The 23,392-nt window shown below is 36.9% G+C and overlaps 1 protein-coding gene across 2 annotated transcripts in view; it reads left to right on the top strand.

The window, feature by feature from the left end:
- Window positions 1-5,602: 5,602 nt before the first annotated feature.
- Window positions 5,603-23,392, top strand: part of il11ra (interleukin 11 receptor subunit alpha) — a 55,049-nt gene continuing 37,259 nt past the window's right edge. The window contains exon 1 of one of the 2 annotated variants that reach the window (XM_077243268.1): window positions 5,603-5,779. The gene's annotated coding sequence lies outside the window, so the exon portion shown is untranslated. The remainder of the gene's footprint in view (window positions 5,780-23,392) is intronic. The other variant, XM_077243267.1, reaches the window with a different exon arrangement.

Genomic DNA, 23,392 nt, shown 5'->3' on the forward strand with positions numbered 1-23,392 from the left:
CCATCATGGTGACAAGCGGTGCATGCAGTTTGATTTGAGAGCAAATAAAACTTTATATTGCTGCAAGTGCTACTGAATAACATACCATTGTTAACATGTAAACAAATTAGTATGTTAGCAAACTAGCTTGTTAAAGCTAGCCAAACTTATATTAATAAAAGTATTTACATTGGGATTACATGAAATTTTAAGTTAAATATATGAAGTAGTGTATTCAAAGATTTCAAGTTAAGAACAATTAAAATGTATAAGTACAAAATTAAAATCTGACAGTTCTGCTTACTTAAACTTTGAATTTCTCGGTTACACTTTATTTCGATATATTCACTTTAGACATTTTACTTACTATAAGTAACTTTTCAACTACATGTAAACTAACTGTCATTAGAGTATTAGTAGGCTGTAGTAGACTGTCAGTAGACTGTTAGGTTATGGTTAGGTGTTAAGGTTCGGGTTAGGAGAACACGTTGACTTGTAGTTGCTAAGTTATTTATAGTCAGTTGAATATCAGGTTCCATGTTGGCTCTATCTGAATTATCCAAATGATGTCCCCTAAATGAGTTTGTCCATGGGTTCCATGTGAGGACTTTCATACTGGGTCTAAAGCCTGGTTCACACGGGACGATTTTAAAATTGTCGGCCGATTTTCCAAACCTGAGAGACCCCACACACGGCGATAAAAAATCACGGGTCTAACAGTTTTGGTCGTACAGTGTGTGGTGCGCAGCCACACGGCAGAATCAACACATCACACACAAACCGATTTGACTCCCGAGTATTCCCAGGTCAGGCGGAAAATCTCGCAAAATACCTCGAGATCAAGCGTGACTTCAGAGTAAACAATCATGACACGAGACATTTATATGAATGGATGTTATCGTCATGCTAGCGATGGGTAGTGTAGATAAACATTACCTGGTATCTCAAGTGCTGCAGCAATTTCTGCCCAATTCCTCTCCTTGTCTTTTCGGTTATGATATTCTTTACACGAAACGTTGTACAAACATTCATGGTGTTGCCACAGGTCGACGAGTTGGTCCTCCATCTCCGACGTCCACCGGACTTTCTGGTGCGCCATGCCGCCGGCTGTTTTGATTTTGTTTACCGGCGCCTCGTCACCTCGCTTTCTGATTGGCTACACGCCACAGTCCACAGGCTGCGTGCTCGTTTGTCCCCGGGGGACACCACACACGAGAGGAAATCGGGCCAAAAAAATCCAACATGTTGGATATCCCCGATTTGAGATCGGAGCGGTCCCGACGTCCTTCCGAGCAGACGAGGGCACTCTTAACACACCACACACGGTAGGAATATCTGATCAGATTATTTTACGATAATCGGATCATCCTTAAGATTGTCGGAAGGGGTAAATCGGGGCTAAAAGGGGCCTAATTATCTTGCCGTGTGAACCAGGCTTAAGGTAGAGCTGACCAGATTCACATTTCAAGACATACATAATTAACAACTGCATACATAAAATGTAATACCTATGAGAAAACAAGCAATGCCTATCCTAATCTACAGAGTGTGAACATTTGCATTTAAAAAAATAAAACGTAATTTTTACGGTAAAAAAACAGCAACCACAGCAGTGATGAGAGTCACATGATCAATCAAAGCTCATCACAAGCAGCTCTTCCACATGAAATTTAATACTACATTTAATGTTGTTAAATTAATGTTTATTGAATTTTTTTAAATTTCATAACACAATCATGGTAACACACATGAAATGTTAAATGCAATAAACATTAATTTAACAACATTAAATGTAACATAAAACCGTAATGTACATAACTGATTAGAAAAAAAAAAGTAAACTATTGTAGGGTATGGACCAATCAGACACATACTAATTATTCATTATATACAAAGGTTTATGAAACTCCTCACACAGCCCAAATGAACAAACACAAGGGCAGAAACAGTGTCATGTTACAGGGCATGATAAGGAGATTTTACGACCTCCGAGGGACTATGAAACAGAAACCCTCTTTAAAACAGACTTTGCTGCATTAATCATAGACTAACTGATCTATAAATGAACATGCATAAAACTGTGAAAGAAACAGTGTAAATGGTTTACTGTCTCGTGTACTATTAGGTATATATTACGGTATGTATCCTGGTAAACAACCAACTAACGATCAATGTAACCTCACCTGTATCATGCCTCCTACCTAATTAATCCTCATTTAATGACTCACTCTTTGATGTACATCACCTTCTTCTAGAATGCAGTGTGGATGTGTTATAGCTATTTGAGCATTAATGAAGGTATAATCATGCTAGGGACAAAGATCCGTAAATCAACTAAGAGCCACTTTCCCTCTCAGACATGTCACCTTTCTGATTGGTCGAGTTCAACCCTTAGGGGAGGATCTTTTCCAGGCCTTATTAGAGACAGTCCACATGTGACCTCCCTCTCTTAGTTCTTTCATCCAGCCGCAACACTGTTCTGGTGTTACTGGGGAACCCCCTCCCCCTCCACGGGGGCCCCAGGGCCCAGCAGGCCTCGATTCCAACCAGATATGGGCTCAGGCAGGAGAGAGATGACTCTCTCACAAAGAACCAAGGACAATCTCAAGAGTTTTGGAACAAAGACTCCAACCAACAATGACTCCAATCACCCATCCTTCCGACTTCCTCACTTCTCCTGGGTGCTCGGCGTGGCCTCAACAGAGTCCCAGGCCTTGACCAAACCAGCCATGCGTTCCTGGAGAAAGAGAACGCTCAACCAACTTCCACTTGACACTGCCGGAACCATCAACGACTTCAATTTTCAACCATTTCAAGAATTGTTCCCATTACAAATGTAAGTATTCAATTCAATGAAATGTGAAAATGAAATTCTGATGGTTCTTCTCATAGACCCTCTTCCGGTTTCTAATTTCATCCTATCACTAACCTATTTATGAATTCATGTGTGTATGTTGTTTAGTTTATTTATATTCATATAAATATCTATATTTAGGTAATAAAACTTGTACATAATATGTATTTGGTTCTGTTTTGTTTGCAATGCAAGTCACTTTACGATCACGGTTTTTGCTACTGGCTCAAAGTACTGTACAGGCGAAGAAATAATTATTCTTCTGTGGCCATGGAAGATACCCTTTTCTTAGAATAAATTAATAATCAAAAGAGTTCGTTGGAAGAACTGATTAATTGATTGTAATATTAATTCAGCCACATCAAGTTAATCCAATTAACTGACCCAAATATTTATAATTAATAATAACAAGATATTATTGATTATTAATATTTCCAAAAAGCTGAGTTCCTTACACTATGAAGAAAAAGTTATTTCAACAAAAATACTTCAAATGTGAAGTGACCCACAGGGAATTGTGGGAATGTCAATTTACCTTTTTTCACTCTAAATTATACAATGAGTTTTCTTTTTCACTTTCAAAAACTGTAAATTTAACAGTATTTTACAGTCAAATTACATTAAATGTACCATTAGATCTATCACAGTTTTTTACCGTATATAGTAAGGAAACTTTCTGTTAACCAATTAACAGTTTTGCACTGTAGCATTTTTACAGTCTTTTACAGTTAAAATCACAATCATTTTTTACAGTAGTGTGAGCAATGACACCATATAAACTGCTGAGTAAATGACCCAATGGGCGATGGAGCAAAGTTGCATAAAGAATAGGCTAAAGCAAATGACATATAACAGGTTGTGACAACTCTTTATCACATATAAAGATATATAGCCTTTATCACATATAAAGGGTGTTGCTGGCATAACATAAACTTGTAGATGAATCATATGTGGATTACACTTACTGTCCTGCGCCATCCAACTGCAATTCTCCCTGTAGGAAGATTTCGGAAAAAGAGAAATGAGAGAGTGTGTAGAACATTGTGCCAAGGTGTTTTTATAAATTTTGTAGAATTTTGCAGTATCAATTTATTAGAGCATATCATTATTATTATTTTTTTTTTATTAATGTGTCTCACATCCTTAATGAATCACTTCCGCAATTGCAAAAATCGCAATCACTTCCACTCTTTTTTGTAGCATCTCTTCTCTTCTCTGATGATGCGCTCACTGGCGTGAGGGCGGGGCAACCTGTGACTCACATGAGATCCACCAATTGCAAACCACAACCATCCAACAATCCAATCAATTCAAATCAAGTCCTGTCTGATATTTGTTTTTTGCCTTGTTAAATGCCCTGTCCAAATACCCAAACTTGCCGTCTTTTCACTTGACCACTTGTCTACTTGCATGATGTATTTCCTCTATTTAGCCCAAGTGTTCAAGTAGGCATAAAGACTGCAAGTGTGTGTAACACTTTGTATTACTTCGATGGGACTTGAGTGTTTTTTTATTTATTATATTTTCAATACTTTGCATTTTAAAATAAACTTCTACATGTTTGTTCAGTAGTCGCTATCTAACAGAAGACACAAATTTAAAATTGTGGTGCTTCTAATTAAGTGATAAAAACAGATGCAAATGTTGTACAAAGTACACATAGTCCTACACTTACCATATCATCTTTGCACCAATAAAATGTTGAACACTTTATGTTTTTACTGTACCGAATTATATGTATTTAATTCATTTAAATTACAGTGGAATGTTTTCCTCGACATCTCGTGATTTCGGGGCTTATGAGTTCCCGAACATAATGCATGGTGGGATACGCTTAGCTTCGAATAGCGGTAGTGGAGATAGTGTGGGTTTAGTGCGCATTAAGGGCACTGCACTTTGTTATTTTTAAGACACGGGACAGTCCTGCACACTTACTTCTGTCAGAAATACCCACACTTATATTTACTATAATAAATAAAAGCTCTGCAAACACTTGCAAGACTATATGTTTGTCCCATCAAGTAATAAAAAGTTCTACACACTCAAACACTTGTAAACGTCACAATAGAAAAGAAAAGTTTGTAAAACTTTACAATAAGGTTCGTTAGTTAACATTAGTTAATGTATTATTAACATGAACTAACAATGAGCAATACATTTGCTGTATTAGTTAATCTTTGGTAAGTTAATAAAAATACAACTGTTCATTGTTTGTTCATTTTAGTTCACAGTACATTAGCTAATGTTTACAAATACAACCTTTGATTTTAATAATGTAGTAAATTTTGAAATTAATATTAACCAAGATTAATAAATGCTGTAGAAGTATTCCTACTTTGTTCATGTTAACCAAGGTAGTTAACTAATGTTAACTAATGAACCTTATTGTAAAGTGTTACAGAAAAGTCTATCATAACTTCAATTTCTTGTCTACTTTAAGAGTATTAATATAGGCGTATATGCATACATGTGCATTATTAATAATGAATGTTGGTATAATTTAGTATAATTTGTATAATTTAATTATAAACGCTACCAAAGTTTTATTGTACGCTTAGTGGAGATTGTAATTAGTTTGTACTTTTCTTTTTTTGTGATTGAGATTATGTTTTACTGTTTATCTGTAATCATAATAATTAAAAATAATCATTGTTGTTCCAGTCATTACAGAAAATCACATACAGAAATTGTGCAGAAGGCATCCTACACACTTTTATTTTTATTTTTTTTTAAGTACGATAAGAATGGTAGTATGCCAGTGGAAACACCGCCCAGGACAGGAAATCCTGGCGCGAGCATGTGTGTACTGACAGAGCTCTTCTCCAATGGGAAGAGAGGAGGGGAAGTCTGATCTAAATCCTGACTCTACTACGAAGGTGAAGCGAAGCCAAAGCAATGGAGAGGAACCGCGTCAAAATGCTCGTTTAATGTTTGAAGAAAAGTAAGGTAAGGATTGACCAGAGGCACTTTAAGAGCTACATTTTGGGAAAATGTTGTATGTGTTAGAAATGGCATCATAGTGACAGTGAGAACAAAGTTTCGGCGACCCCAGGGAGATCATATAACTGTGAGCTCTGGGAGCTGCGCTTGGAAATGTGTCCGCTGCAGTGAAGATAAGCAGTTTATTATGTTAAAAAACGGTATGTTTTTGAAAAAGTGAAATAACTTCGCATGCACACAGTAGCTAGCAGCTCGATACCTGTTGAGTAGAGCGTGATGATGTATTTATTGTGGGACAGATAAAGAGTTATTTGTTAAAACATTAATCTATTCTACAGTAATTTGTGTACTACGTAGAAGTGTTACGTACTGCAAATGTACTGGACTTTTGAAAAAAAAAAAAATATATATATATATATATATATATATAATTATTTATTTAAGCACTTCAAAATATATTTGATAGTGACTATTCTATTTTTTCATTAGCTTTTCTTCTGTCATTTTTTTAAGAATAGCTTTTTAAAGTCTTTTAAAAGTTATTTTTCCATGTTTTAAATGTTTTTTTTTTATGTTATTATATATTTTCATCTTTTTATAAATTCTATTTATGTCAGTAATCTTCATCTTTGATAACCTAACCAAATGTGTATAACATTAAAATCTTATTTTATTATTATTTTCATTTTACAAAAATTTACAATTTGTTAATTGAAACGCATATTGATTTGTTATTAGTTTGAATGTCGGGGATCCTGTCCCCTTGTGGGATTGATCAGCCATACTTTTTCAGTTTTCTGTGAAGCTGGATACTTTGTGTCCTGATTAGGTATCTAGGAAAGAAATAACTGTTAACAATAGCAAGGCTATGTGTCCAAAAATAAACTCTGCCAGCCTCACATGACTAAATAGAGGAGAGCATATAGCAGTTTGCCTCAAACAAATCTGACATATTAGCAGTCATTACTAAAATCACTTAAAGGTGTAACTACGCCAATGTTACATTTGTTACACTAGTGCTCTATAATTGTAATGGAGATTTGTGATAAATGTAACAACAAATGGTATTTTGTGTAGACTTAAATTGAATGTGTATATGTTAATCAAAGCACAACGTCTTTAAAAACTAGACATATCTTAATGATTAAGAAGGACGTTTTAAAGTTATATTGAGAATTCATATAAAAGTAAGACCAATGGAATATGCGTAACAAAAAGTTACTGATGTTACATTTTTGTGTTTTAAGGCCTATAACTATAGCCACCTAATGAACTATAGCGATAACAATATAGTTTTGAAAAATGTTCTAAATGTAAAAGAATAGCAGAGTCCACACAACAACTATAACGCTAACAGCATTCGATAGAACTTTCACTTTGTTTGTTTTTTTCAGTTGATGAAAGATACAAACATTAACAGCCAATCAGAATCCGGGCATTTACAGTTGCCATTTCTTTCCCTTACTCTTCTTTACTCCAGTGTGCTTTCATAAGCTTGCCTGTGCAGTTACAGTGGACGGTGAATATAATTGTTTGTACATCTTTGACATAAGACAGAACGAGACAGTTAATGCTTATAATCTCTTGGAAAGGTCTTTGTTTTTAAACTGTTTGGGAACAGTGTCTCCAGTCATTTGTGCTGAATCTCTGTGTATTTTAACCTTGGATCCAGTGTACACTGGTTGCACAGTCCAAACTGTCTCGACTACTTTTGAAAAACTCCTTAAGTACAGACCACTCTCTTAGTTTCCACATCAGGCCTCGCTTTAGCCAGGTATTAAGAACATCATCATTTCTAGCAGCTGAACCCTACATAGACAACATCTGCCCAGATGTGCATTCCTCATATCTAAGAACGTTTATATACTGTAAATACTAGAAAGCGGAATGCAAACATGAGAAAAACAACTTCAGGTGTTTTTTGTTTTTTTTAACACTCTTAATGCAGGAAAGCAATACGTCAGCAAAGTTTGAATCCTCTGAATCCTCTCTGGTTTTCTGACTTGCCAAGCTCTGTTCCTCATTCAGCACACTCGTTTCCAATGCATATTTCTGCACGCATTATGAGTGGCTGACTGTAATCAATTTCGAATTAGACTTGAGTGCTCTTTGTTCTGTCAGGGGAAAAGGGCCTCAGCGAAGGGGACGTGGTCGACTATCTCACTGGCACACCGATGTGTTTGGCTCTAGGCTGCTCCAAGATTTAACTTGCTTGAGGCCCTAGATGGGATTTCATACATTTTGCTTAGGCTGCCTAAACTGTTTCGTATGTATTTGCTCAGGATCAGTTTCCCTACAAAATATATAGCCTATATGCATTGGGCAGTAATTGGGCGACTAATTATGCAGCGTGATGCTTTAGATTTTGTCATTTTCCTTGAAACTGTAATGCGAGGGCAGGGTGAGTCATTGCAGAAGAGTTCAAGTTCGTTAAGGGTTTGTTTATGAGTTGAAAGTGTTGAGGTCTGGTGAAGCCCCACAGTTGGGAAATGCGGTAATTAAACTGAAATAGAGGATGTTTGTCCACGTCTTTGAAGTCTACTTGGTGAGATGCAGGACATGGCAGGTTGTGCAAGAAGCGAGTTTATTTTTGTGTTGAATATCAAATTCATTTTTTTTGATCAGATATAAGGTTTTTGCATATGTTCACCATCATCATCATTTAAAAGCATTTTCAATCCTGCATTTGTATTGCATAATCTGTACTGTTTTTAGTAACACTTTACAGTTGTTTAGTTAACATTAGTGAACTACTACTACTACTAATAATTTATACTTCTACATGGGGGTGGGCGATATGAACAAAATCTTATATCACAATATGAGTAATTTTATTTCACAATAACAATATATATATATCATGAAAAACCTCTCAAGCTTACTGAAAACAGGTAAACTGAAAAAGAAAGCGCAATGAAAACAGGTAAACTGAAAAAGAAAGCGCAATGAAAACAGGTAAACTGAAAAAGAAAGCGCAATGAAAACAGGTAAACTGAAAAAGAAAGCGCAATGAAAACAGGTAAACTGAAAAAGAAAGCGCAATGAAAACAAACTACAATAGAACAGAGACACATGAAAAAGGACTATCTGAAAAACTTTAAGCACTAGAAATACTACATAAAATGTATAAAGTAAATGTATAAAAAAATGCATAGTCTTTACGGAGTATGTGACGGGTGCGTAGCTCACATCACATCTTTAATTCTATCATGATTTAATTTGGTTATTTTGAAGTTTAGTTTAACATGGTTTGTTTTATTTAAATCCCATTAGTATAAAAAACAAACCCAGGACGGGTTAACAAGTTAACAGTTTATTAAAGTTTGAATGTATAGAAGGGTGCACACTACTTATATTCTTCTTTGCTATTTAACTCTACCTGGGTCCTGGATTTCTCTGGTCCATGGAGTGAACGGCCGCATTCCAGGAGTCGGCAAACAAAGGAAGAGTCGGGGCTTCAGCCTCCAAACTTGTGCTGTTCCAGAGGAAATTGAACTGTACCATCATGATCCGGCTCGGAGGGGGATCTTTTTATTTTATTTCATTCAGTTTAATTTTGTTTTGATTGTTTGGAATTGTTGTTGTATTGTGCTTTAAGTAGTTGATTGAATTATGTTAGGTACGATACAGTGTATATTTTGAGGTAAATATTATTGTTGATTGGGGAAAAGTTTATTTTGATATTTACCTCTATTTTTGTTTGGTACAGGCTAAGCAGTATATCTAGCAGTGGTGAAGGTATCAATGGAGTCAGGTGCTGGTCTAGCTACAGTAACATCATGATCTGCTGACCTTAGTTGTTTTGTTTGTAGTTATTTTTATTTTTTTTGTTAACCGGGGAGATTTATTTTTAGGCCTGGTTAATTTTTGTTAGTTTCAGTTAACTTCCATCTTAAGTCTTTGATTTTCATAGAGACTTTACTTTGGGAATTATTTTCATTATATCTGCCCCTGTATATTATTTTGGAAGAATACATTTTTTCATTTGCTCACTCCCTGTCCTGCCTGTTCTTGGCCACACCCTTACAGAGTAGCTAATTTAAATATACAATTATTCTTATTAAAGTTACAAAAGTTAATCAATCAAAAGCAGTGAGAGATTTTCTCTCTCTTGTTGTTGTTTGATTAGCATTAAAACGGACATCAGGTACATTTGGATACTGTCAGTTTAAGACCGACTGCATGGATCCAATATACTGTTTTTTTTTTTTTTCTTAACTATTTACATTCACAAGTACATGGTCATTAGGTGGCAAATAGCACTCGGTTCAGTTCTCACACACTCTTTGAGCAGCGAAATTAGTTCTCTTTCGCTGCTAATTGCTCTTCAATCACGTTTTAAACCGCAGAGCTTAAAAACGCATGCAAATGATAAGCTTTCATGACCTTGCAACAAAGCAACATCACGTGAGCGTAACCGCGATAGAGACGATAGTCCAAAATCTCTCCCGGTTGACCAATGTCTTCTGGTTTATCTTGTATACCAGTATATCGCCCATCCCTACTTCGACAGCATTTATTAATCTGATTTAATGTTAATTTCAACATTTACCAAAACATTATTAAAATCAAAAGTTCTATCTGTTAACATTAGTTAATGCACTGTGAACTAACATGAACAAACAATGAACAAGTCTATTTTTAATAAACTAACATTAACAAAGATTAGTAATATTGTAACTAATGTAGCCTATTTTTCATTGTTTGTTCATGTTAGTTAATACATTAACTAATTAGGAGTTATATTGGTAATAAAGGTGTAGAAAGGTTTGTTAGTTCAGGGAAGGAGGCGGGAACATGCAAACGTTTAAAGACTTTAATTATAAAATAAACAAACACGAAACAAAATCAAAAGCGGCAGCCCCTCACGGATGACTGCCGCACACAGATAAACAAAACATGACGTAATAGTCCAGGCCTGGTCCTCTCTCGTCCTTCACTGTTGTCGCTCCTCCTTTTATGCTCCCGCTCCTCCGTGAGCTCGCCCTGCTCTCACAACTATCGGCCTCGTCTTGCTTGCAACACAAGGCTTCACAGGGACAGCATTCTTGCAATGCATGGAGAAGAGAACTTACACAAAATTTTAAGATGAAAAAGCGCTTTTTGCAGTCCCTCCAGAAAAACGCGATTATGCGATCGCATAATTTAGTGCATAATCAGCTAAAGTCCGCATATTCATGCGGGGGCCGCATTTTTTCAAATACACCACACTTTCGCCGCATAAATGGCGCAAAATTTCAGCGCAAAATATGATTGCAATTTTTTCATAGTCCCCGCATTTTCGTTGCAAAAAAGACACATATCTTAGCAGAAAGTTGAAAGATGTTGCGTTTACTTCGCACAAGAGCAGCCATTTCCCCCTGTTGCCATGGGAACGTTATGAAGTGACGTAATTACGCGACGTGAACATCATCGAAAAGTAAGTTTTGTAAGTTTGTGTTTAACACCATGTGTTTATTAAGGTCTGAAATAAAAAAAAGATGAGAACTTAAATATTCACAGCACTTTCTGTGATGTAGTATGCTTGCTTATCATAGGAAGTAATAAGAAATGACCCTTACATTAAGGTAGTAGCCTAGTGAGAACAGGGTGTTGAGGAATAACTTCTTTTTTTTTTTCATCAAACAATTTTTGCAAGTTCCCGTACTTTTTGCAAGTTCCTGCAGTTTTTGCAAGTTCCCGCAATTTCATCGCATAAAATTGCATAAATATTCCATCGCATTTTTTAAGAAAACTTGCCGCATAATCAAGGATTTTTGCCCGCAACAATCACAAAAAAACTCTGCATTTTTCTGGAAGGACTGTTTTTGATTTTCAACCGATAATGTTCTCACTCACAGAATCAGACACTGCTGCTTTTTATATAACACATTTCCCGTTATGAATTCTAATACTGCTTGGCTCGTTGGTCCGTTGGGTCAGATTGCCTTCTTACCTCAACTGAAGCGATTGTTTGGTGTGGATCCAAACACGATTTGCGTGCTCATATATGCCTAAGAGAACCAAAGTAAAGGGGGAAACTCACCAAATTCTGGTTCTGAAACAAATGCTCCAAACGAGCCAGGTGTAAAAAAAACCCTAAAACTTTATACTTTTAGAAAGTCTGAATGGGGGACAAAAAAACTCTTAAAAAATAGGAACATAATAGATTCAACGAAGTTATCAAGTATATATAATCCATCTTTTAAAACTAGTATCATGCTCTACTTTTTAAAATCATCTTATGAGACATAAGGGTTCTGATTACCTCATAAGTGCTGGCAGTTTGATTTAAGGCGGTAAGAATTCTCTTGGCTCGGGCCTGTCATGGCAACTCGCTTTGATTCAGCTAAAGCCTTTTATCTCTGAGGATCTCTTGCTGCCACTCAGATTTAATAAGTGGTTTCGAATGGTTGTAATCCGTTTGAGGAATGGCCTCACTATGCACACATTACAAGAATAAATGTTTGTTAGACATATGACTTCTATCAATAAGGATATTCAAACAAAATTTTGTCTGCAGAAGGTTTGATTGTGCTGCAGTGCTTGTGTCTGGATGCTGTGCAGTTTTTGTTTCCCCTCTCATGCCAGAGACAGGCATTCTATGAGCCAAGCATGTTGGAACAGTGGTAAGAGAATATGTGTGCCGTTTCCCAGCAGGTGTGAGTCATATGCACAAAGAAAGTACTTTATCTTCTGGAGAGAACTCCCTCTGTTTGGGAACCATATACAAATGAATATACCTGCAGGCAACATCTGATACTCTAGCTGTCATGCTGTTTGATGCTCAGCAAACCTTTTACCAGTGGATCATCTTCAGTTGTTTGTAAAACTTTTTTCTCTATTCAGCACCTATTACTTGCAGCAGGTGAAACAGTAACACCTCCGCAGGGAGTTTTGTCAACCTTCAACCAGCCTGAGACTTGATAAACTACGCTGGAGAACGTTCAACAAGCCATTCAGAGCACTTCACAATGCACTCCTGGGGTTTATACTCCCCATGACTCACTTGGCATTGATTGAATATAAAGAGACTCTGCAGATCCAGTGCCATATTCCTCATGCCAGATACAGATTCAAGAAACAGGCTCTTGCAGCTGCTGGTCTGAGCTTTGTGTCGTCTGACATTTATTTGCGTTCGCTCGTTTGCTGAAATGACATGTTGGCGTTGTGGAGTTTTGCGCTGTTCGTGATGTGGTAGCTTGTCAAAGTGAGCATTGGCCCGTACGGCCTCCATAATTACATGCAGCGGGACTGTGGCGCCATTTTAAATGCCAAGCAGCCGAGGCTGGTGTTGAGCTTTCATTGTCGATGAGGTCCTTCTTAAGAGAGATCTTCTAATTCCTTGAGAGCGGCGACGTCTGCTTTCGAAGAGAAGATAGGTGCTTTCACATGGTGCAGAGGTTGTTGGGTCAATGAACGTTTCCAAGTTTGGCTTTAACTGTGACTCACAACTGCGGTATATGGAAACCTCTTGTTCGAGGTAAATGACTGGTGTCATAAACCGAGAATGCTCCAAAGTGCAACTTCCATGAAAGGTGCTGCTTCCAAGATAAAGTTTGTGCCATACTAAGTTGTAATCAAGTCTTCAGGCCATGTTTGGAACCACAGAACAAGGCAATCAATCAGTCGGGGATGCTTTTGTCCTCTCTGTTTAATCCTGTGTTGAGTAAAATGAGGGTAAGTGTTCACGCACAGTCTACCTTCAAGCAGAACTGGCTGAGGCTGCATTTCTCCTGGGAAACCAGCCAAAAGCTTAGTGAATAGCTGGCATCTGGTAGCCATCTTATTCTGGCCAGTGCCTGAGGAAATTCCAGCCTTGAGTGGCTATGATAGCTCTTGTGCTCCGCAGCCTTATCCCCATTTCACGTCAAACTGATGCCTGTTTTCAAAGCCAGATCCAAATGTGCGTAATTTACCCCTTTCGAGAAGACTTTTAGCTGTGTCTGTCAAACTGCACAAACATTGACTGTGAGCAGTCAACAAACAGATGCTATATTCCTTTTTTTTTTTACTAGTTAGATCATCTGCTTTCCCCATGTAGAAGGGTATCACAGAGGCTTTGGGTGGGCAACTTGAAATATGCATGGGCTCACTTGTTTATTTGCTCTCTGTGTCATTACCCAGGTTAAATTTACTTCTACACTTCCTTAGAGACACTGGAGCCTTGCAAAAAGGTTGACGTCTTTTGAAAATGTGGATAACTTTTTTTTTTTTTTTTGTGATCTGCAAACACAATTGTCATGGGTTTTATCAAGTCCACAGAGTTTGGTTACAATTTGCCATTGAGCTAAATCTAAAATGATTAGTTCACCAAAAGATTAAAATGATTTCATCTTTCATCATTACTTTCTTCCATAGAACAGAAAAGGGACGACTTTGAATTAAGTACTGGTCATTCTTTTCCACACAGTTACGAATAATAGGGACCAGAGCTTTCAAGCGTTGCAAAAATCACAATAAAAATATCATAAAAGTTATTCCATATGACTAAAAAAATCATACATTGTTGTACTGAGTCACTAAGAACTGGATCAGTCCAATTCAGAAATTAATCATTCAGACAGTGTTGTTTTAACTGATTCAATGAAATGATCTTGCTACTTTTCAAGAAATGAAAAAAAAAAACCCGCTATTTTTTAAACAATTAAACACAGCGTTGTCAATGTTGATATTGTGGATTTATATATAGTCAGACACAAGCATGTGTCATTAAATTATTAACATTTGACCAAAGTTAAGCTTCAAATTGAGTTACGAGGTTTTTGACCAGCTAATTTCAGACATACTGTACATGTTCTGTCTGTCATTAGAACATCCACATCCGAGGCGGTAAGTGCATCACATTACGTTTTCACCAGCTTACAGGTTATAAAGTTTACTGTAGTTATGTGGTCAGTCAGTTTTTTTTATTTAATTTGGCCACAATCTCATGTAATTAAAGATAGAGTGCTACACACAAGCTATTTAATTATTGGCTACAACTCGATGATAAATGCTAGAATAAAACACTCTTCTCCGCTCCTCAAATACATAAAATATTAGTCTTTATGTATTTATTGTGTTTCTTGAGTAAAGAAGATGCTGTACTTATTCATGGAACCAGTACTTTATTTACCCTTCCTCTGTGCGGGTGCGAAATAATAAGGTTTGACTGACAGTTTGAGTTTGAAGATCCAATGGAGATACTAGGTTTAGTCACACATTTTTTTTTTTTTTATACGTTACATTGGTTTTGCAAAACCCCCAGAAATACGTGAAGGCTGACCAATAGTAGTGATTTATGAAAATAAATAAAAATGACGAAAAATGAAGATGCAAGGTTTCTGCCCGACAGCAACGATATACAATGAACTCTGAAAGGAGATTGATAGTCGGATTTGTGGTATTCAAAGTTATATCATGTTGTGTTCCAGGTCCTTACAGATCCAGAAAAAGTTTAAAGTCATTAAGTATTATTTGCCTTATGCAAGCTGGCAGTGCACACAACATAATTTAAGTGCTGTTCTCATGGTAACAAAAATTCCAGCATTTCATTGAAGGCCTGAAAACTGTCATGAGTCTTGTGTTCCCCTTGTCTTGTGTGGACTTTTATTATTTCCTGTTTTGTGCCATTTTTGTAGTCCTTTGAAGTTTTTCCTGTTGCTTAGTTCACGATTGATCTTGTTTCCTAATTACTTAGTTAAGCTTGTTTGTCCCTTTGTATTTATAGCCCTTGTGTTTCACTTGTTACTTGGTCAGTTGTTGTAAGTGTAATGGTTGCCTCTGTGATCCTCCTGGTTTTGTTCCTTTGTACTTCGAGTTCTGTGTTCTCTGTTTTATGTGCTACTTTATTAAATAACCCTGCGTTTAGATCCTCGTCTTCGCCTGCTTTCCTCAGCTCATTACAAAACCCACCAGTTGGTGCCCAACTAGACTTCATCTTGTACCTTGTGTTTATGTCTGGATAAAGTCCATATCTTCAGATGAAAAAAACATCCCAAACCATTCTTCCTGAAATGGGCAACCTCTCTCTCAGTAGACTCAGACCCATCTCTATTGTTCTAGAGTAATGCTGTATATTTTGGCTCATATTCTGCAAGCACTGCCAGTCAGTTATCTGTAAACCACACCTTTATGTGAAGGGCCCTGGGTGGTCTATATTCATGTTACGAAGAGAGAACACAAGCCCTGGTCCCCTGTGTGTCCACATCCTGGACTGTTTAGCAACCTCTGCCCATTCAAACAACTGGGAAGATTACTTACAGCTTTATTTTCCTTGAATCCCTTGAAACTCGTCTCTTGTTGCGAAGATGTGCTTGAACCGCTCTCTTTCTTTTTCCGAAGACCTGCAGTGGCCCTGCACCACAGGCAACTCTGGGAAAACGCATCCAATCGTCTCAGGCTTACAAGGACACGAGTAGGAAATCAAACTATTTTTTCAAGATTTAGCTAAATGGCTTTTCAAGAAGGGCAAGAAGACTACATTACTAAGACATTTTTGTTTTTATATATTGCATTTATTTATTTTCTTTGGCTTAACAATATGTTTATGTCGTTTAGCTGTTCACAAGTGAATACAACAAGATTAAAGCGATACGCCTCAAGAGCCACTTAGAGTTATTTAAGTATGAGGAAGGGGTATTTTAATAATAATATTAGAATAGGAAAAATTGGTCACACTAGATTAGGGTCCATTTTTTGCCTCAATAAACTCCTAAAAACTGCTTATTAATAGTTAGTAAAAGGTAGTTGTTAAGTTCAGGTATTGGGTAGGATTAAGGAATGTAGAATATGGTCATGCAGAATGATATGTGCATTATAAGTACTAATAAATAGCCAATATCCTAGTTATATGCATGCTAACAAGCAACTAGTTAACAGTGAGAATTGGACCCTAAACTAAAGAGTTACTGAAAAATGTATTAATCCCCAACTAATATAATGTTCTGGACACACTTTAGTTTGGGCAACACATATTCACTATTAACTATGACTTTTGCCTCAATAAACTCCTATATTACTGCTTATTAATAGTTAGTAGGGTAGTTGTTGTAGTGGTTAAGTTTTGGTATTGGTTAGATTAAGGGATGTAGAATATGGTCATGCAGAATAAGGCATTAATATGTGCTTTATAAGTACTAATAAACATCCAATTTCCTAGTAATATGCATGCTAATAAGCAACTAGTTTATAGTGAGAATTGGACCCAAACAAAGTGTTACCAGTGTTCTATATTAATCTATCTGTTGATTTTTGTTTACTTTTGTAGATGAAATAAGTAACTGTGTTTACTTTTCTGGTTGGATAGCGACTTTGAATAAGGGTCATGAGAACTAAGGGAAAATCTAATGTAAAACACGTGTGCCGAAAACTCAATCCGCTTTCAAGAAAAGTTTAAATTTAAATGTCCTGTGGTTTAACCATCAAGCATAAAGTAAAAACATATTTTTTTCTCATTATCAGTTTTACAGTGTCACCCCAACATATTTGACTTTATGCTCTAAAAAATAGCTAAATGAATTTTAATACAGCAGCTTAAATCATGCTGCTCATAGTAGAGATGTATTCAATTGTTTTGAAGAGATTTCAGTCAAAATTCAAAGTCTGACCTTCTTATTTTATAAGATATAAATGTCACTTCTGCAGTGTGATACTAATCACGGCTAATAATTGATCATAGTCTTTTTAATACGCAAAAACCCTTAAAGTTTACTTTAAATTGATTAAAAACTACTATACTGGTTTTCCGTTATGCTGTTTTCAGCTTCCATCAAGCATCTGTTGCCGAAATTAGGTGATGCCAGATCAAGTGTTAAAGTTCAAACACATTTTATTTTCCTGTTGACCAGTGTACACAGGAGATTAACGGAAAGGCCAGTTTTGTCCAGTGCATCATCCACTCTCTCGTAGTGTTATTGTTCTCAAACCCTGCCCTCTGCAAAGGTGATCATCTAGAGAAATGTCACTTGCACTGATTAATTATTTAGTCTGAAACGCTCACCGCCTACTAATGCATGTGGACTAGGAAACAACTGTCAGAGAAGAATGCATGAAAACCAGGGCAAATGTGCCTCACATTCCTCACGTGAGCTTTTCCATTTGTCAGGCAGTCTGTTTTCCATTCAGGCGTGTTGGATGAGTTGGAATGTGCCAAAGAGGGAACACTGTCTATTTTCAGTTGTCCTATCTCCATTTTCCCTCGTAAAAAGAATGCATGTTACTTCATGAGTCATATTTGCGATATATGCTTAGACTTGCATTGCACTGCAGGGGTCCTAATAATTAGTGCTGGAAAGAAAGATAAACACCCTCTGAAAGGAGTAAACTTTTTTCCTAGATGTCCAAACAGAAGATGCTGCAAAGTGTTTGCGTACCAAAAAGTGTACTTGGAGTCGGCGAAGGCATTGTTCTTTTTTCGAGCAATACCTCACACAAGGCCACAGGATGTCTTTACTTCTACGCCTTTTATCAACAATGCCTTTTCAATTTTCCATATACAAACATTGGCAATGAGCGATAAGCTTGTGAAGCAGATGGAGATATAATTGTTGCAGCTCAGCTGACAGTGAAAATGATATTATATCAGAAAAGACTCGCATAAGAGTCTTATCTCTTGTTATTATGGCACTTTGAGAGTCGGCCTCTATTGGCAGGCTTAGCAACCCCACGGAGCAAACGCTGGAATCCAGTGGAAAGAAACATAAAATGTTGGCGAGACTTGCACATTCCTTCGCACTTTCTTGGCTGTCTTTCCTACTTTGAGGCAACTTGAGTCCCCCAAGGTCCCCCTATCCTCCTTCGCCTCTCGTTATCCCCCCCTTCTGGTCCATTGTCTTTCCTGCAAAACGATTAGTGACTAAGTACTGAGGACTTAATTTGACCTTTAAGGGAAGTATTTTAAGAAATCATTCAAAATGAATAGGACTTAAATAGTTTTATGGACTATGCTAATGTTGGGAGATATGATGGTATTTTGTGCAACCGTAGAAATATATTAGCAAAGATCCTGCTATACTGTTTTTTTATACCACAGTATTTGCACAATTAGTTACACAAGATGGCAAAAAAAAAAAAAAATCGAATAACATTTCAAATAAAATCAAATTGAGCTTATTTAAATGTATTCATTAGGCACAACACAAAATGCAGTTGAAATGCTACAGCTGTTGAGCTACGTTACCACTTGTCGCATCAAGTTTTTTGCTTTTAACTTTTTTTTTACGCTAATGCCAAACTGATATTTACATCAATTAATAATAATATGGATACAATTGCTCATACATACAACATTAGACTATGCCTTAATAAACTATTGCCTCAATCCAGTGTTGTTATTGTTATATAAAACTTAAAAAAAAAAAATTCATTAAAGGTGCTCAAAGCGATGTCACACGTTTTTTAGGCCAAAACATTTTTTGTCACATACAACAAACATCTCCTCACTATCCGCTAGCTGCCTGTCCCTTGAACACACTGTAGAAAAACACAGTCTCTGCAGACACCACAGGCTCCACAAACGGCAACAAAAACAAACTGGGCTTACCCGCACCACGAAACATAAAAAAACTGTTCCAGCCAATAACCGATAAGAAGGGTTTGGGGGTGGGGTTTGGGAGGTTAGTGCGCGGATGAGGAGGAGGGAGGGTCTAGCTAGCCTTCGTTTTGTTTGACAATACTTTAAATGTCAACAAGAAGTGATGTCACCCGACATCGCTTAGAGCACCTTTAATTGAAATGAAGCTGAAATAAAATAAAATCTTAACAAACTTAAATGAGAAAAAAGGGGTGTGACGGTTCTCTGTAAAAAAAACTGAAACATACCGTTCTCTACCCACGGTTCACTCGCACTTGCACCGCGGTTCATAATCTGATGACGCATGCACAACTATAATACGGTTTGTTGAAAATAAGATTGTTTCAAAGCAGCTTTACAGAGATAACAGGAAAATAATGTTGTAATAATATTGTTAATTATAAAATTAAATGTCCTCATTAAATGTCTTAAAGGGATACTTCAGGATTTAGCATTAAGCTTTGCATCAGTAGAAAACCAGTAGTATTTTTGAATTACCGTGCTTCCCCCCCTCATATCCCCCTGATATGAGAGATTTATGTATTTTTAGTCTGGGAAAAATCCTCCGATGACGCAAAAATCATCATTTTGCGTCATCGGAGGATTTTTGGGCCAGAGGCTTAAAACTACAGCCAGTACTAGTAGCTAGTTCCGCATGTTTTCACCAAGCCCATATGGGGCGGGATCTCACTCACAGAAAGTAAAGATAGTGTCAGCCATCTTTCTGTTGAAGCTAAGCTAACAGGCTCTTGCTCTGTGTAGAAAGTTTGTATAGTAGTCTAATCACGATTTACGAGTTTTGAAGTTGAAATAGCAGAAGGGGATTTCGAAGATCTGTTGCGCGAATCTGATGCTCGCGGCTACCTGTACGAGCCGCAATACAGCGACGAACAGTTTCGGGAGATGGAGGAACAAGAGGCGGCCGGAGCAGCTGCTGCAGCAGGGGAGCAAGACCTGACTCGAGCCCGGCCAGACTCCAGCTGGGGCGGACTGGTGGTGTCAGTGCTCTCGCTGTGCGCCTATGGAAACAGATAGAGAGTCCTATTGCTGTCGCGAATTTCAGTGATGTCATTTTCTTCTGGACGAAATTGGAAACGCCAGCCAAAGCCCGCAGGGACAAATGGACGGCTTAGTGTAAAGTGAGTATTTGGTTTGTTTTTCTTTTTTTTACTAAGACGTAATGAACAGAGTTTGGACTTTTGGAGTTTGGACTCTCGGCATTATCACAATGTTCTTCACGCGTAGTCAGCTGAGCTGTTGTTGTTATATTTACTATGCTAGCATACTGTATGTGCAAATAGTTCGCATTGCTAACGTTGTGCTTAACGTTACTGTTTTGTAGAAAATATCGCCGACGCCTAACAGCCTACCGTCACTTTATGGAATGGGTCCTGCAAGGCGAGGGACATAGTAAAGGCAATCGTCTTGTTTTGTCCACCTGTGTTGTCCAGGATATAAGACGGACATATCCAGCCTCCTGACGGGCAATATTGTGAATAAGGAAACAGCTGAAGCTCTGGAAGAGCTTTGAGTGTAAAAGTGTTAATATTCTTTATATTTTTAATTAAAAGTTATAACTCACATTGGTTGTGGTTCTTTTTATAAACCTTTACTGTTACTAGAGTATGTATTAGCCTAGAGAATGTGTGGAATTTTTTTTCGGATACTGCCGCCTGTAACCGGTAGGCGTGGTTAGGGAGCAAAGCAAGTGCATTCTGGGAGTTGTTGTCTTTCAGCCACATGAGTAAAAAATACATTTTCTGCCTTTTCTCACTCTAGAATGCTTCAATTTCAAAAATAATTTCACATTTCTACTATATAAATGATCACTATTAAATACACATTCATCTTCCCAGAGCTGAAGTATCCCTTTAAGTGAACGTAAACCGTAGAGAAAGACAACGCACGTGTATCTGTATCAGTGTATTCGATCTGGGCATTATTTCTTAAAGTGACAGTAGCCTAATATTCCTGCTGTCTTTTTTTTTAATCAAACACCAAAAGACAAGGAAATTACTCATTGTTCTTGACTGAATAGCTTTTGCGACTTTAATAATGATTCATCTTTATTTAATTTATAGAGTGAAGATGATATGCAATGTTATTTTACATTTGATTACATTATTCAATTTCTTTACCTGAAAACTACTGTTAGATACCTCAAAAATGTGTAAAGCACTGTTTAATTTATTTGGATCTTTGCTCTATTGTATTTATTTGTGCTGTGGTAGTTTGATTATTTGTTCCTATTTTCTTTATTTTTATTTGATAGTAGTCCCCTTTTCCCTGAACATAGCACATGCCCGAGTTCAAGTCCCAGCTTGTGGTCCTTTCAACAAAAAATAATTTTGTGTGTTATGTATTTTTATGTGTATTGTGTATTATTATTGTAACTAAGTGTAAAATTATAGTAACTAAGTGTAAACTGTGCGAAGGGGAAATCGAGATGAATGAGTGTGGTAAAAAGGCGGTTTCAAATGCGGGTTGGTCGTGTCAAAAGACAACACCACCTGCCACTGCTCCTGTTTCTTTTGTAATTTTGTCTGGCTCAATCAGACAGTGGTGGGCGGAGTTAGTGTAAATAACCTCTGCCAACATATTTTTATATTTTGATTTAGTTTTTATGTTTATATTATTTAAGGTATATAGATTTATTTTAGGGCTGGGCGATAAATCGATTTTATCGATTAACTCGAATGTGTAGTTTACGCCGATTTTTTTGAATGAAAATCGGTTTTCTCTTTAACAACCGCCGACGCTCCCATCTGGGCTCCAGTTGTTCCGACCGGGCTCAGCACTTGGCATGATAGAGATTCACAAACAACATGGCAACTGAGCAAGACCGCGGCAGCAGAAGCACACCCGCCGAAAACATTTAGGCTACAAGCTGAATCTGCAGGGCCACCAACTCTAACGAGTTCACTGTGAGAGACACACTTCTGTCACTTTTTACACGCTCTCACGCCACACATCCATTTTCTAACGCAGAGAAAAATCGCGAAGCAAAGAGGACACTGACACCGACAGACAAGACAGAGTAGGTTACTATCGATATGAAACAGATTCTCAGCTCTCAGATTCTGTCAATTTTATTACAAAATTCCAACAATAAACACCGTTTTGGCGCTTGTAAATGTGACGTGAAATTACGCTGGCAGATCTCAGTTCAAGCGGCACGTGAACCGAAAATCTATTACTCTTTACTACAAACTTACCGAAATGTAATAAAATCGATCGATCAGTGTTTTTCAACCGCGGAAAGATGTCCATAAAACAGCTGGAGAACAACATGTCACGTAACGTTACATTTACCTCAGGATGCCTTTTAATGACCCATAGCACGCATGTTAGTTAGACGCATTATAAAATAAAAAAACGCATTATATTTAATTTGAGTTAGTTTTAACCTTTAATAATACCAGCTGACAGGGCTCTCTGTATGTTTACAGCATTAGGTGATTTTTTTTTTTGGGAGAACAATTAACACATTAACGTATCTACTGTTTATCCAAAGGAATTTATATTGAATCAAGATCAGAATCAAATCACAAGAATTGAATTGAAATTATGAAATTTGTGTTAAGCAATAATAAAAACAGTAGCATACCTCTAAACTTAATAAAATTATGTTTAGTTACCAAATAATTTGACAATCACAATACACTTATTGTGATGCAAGTTTTTTGTTTTTTTTTACACATCCCCCCAATCCCAATCCACCCATTTTATTTTATGTTACATTTTCATTGTTTTCAAAGACAGGGCCTGTCCTCTTGTCTTTTTGGCTTGTTGTTTCTGATTGCACTTTAATGGAGATCAAATCCCAGAAGGGAATATTAAAACAAAATAAAGTTAAAACTTGTTTTGAACAATTTCTTTGTCATCTGCAGATTGATTTTAAGTAGGGAAAGAAAAAAATCGATTTAAATCGTAAATCGGATTTTTTGTGAAAAAATCGGGGATTTTTTTTTAGGCCATATCGCCCAGCCCTAATTTATTTTAGTTTCAGTAATTTTAGTATTTCAACTTAAAGGGATAGTTCACCCAAAAATTAAAATTCTGTCAGTATTTACTCTCCCTCATTT

The sequence above is a fragment of the Siphateles boraxobius genome, unplaced genomic scaffold (assembly GCF_051911475.1).
Source record: "Siphateles boraxobius isolate OS27281-9 unplaced genomic scaffold, OSU_SipBor_1 25, whole genome shotgun sequence".
Lineage (NCBI taxonomy): Eukaryota > Metazoa > Chordata > Actinopteri > Cypriniformes > Leuciscidae > Siphateles > Siphateles boraxobius.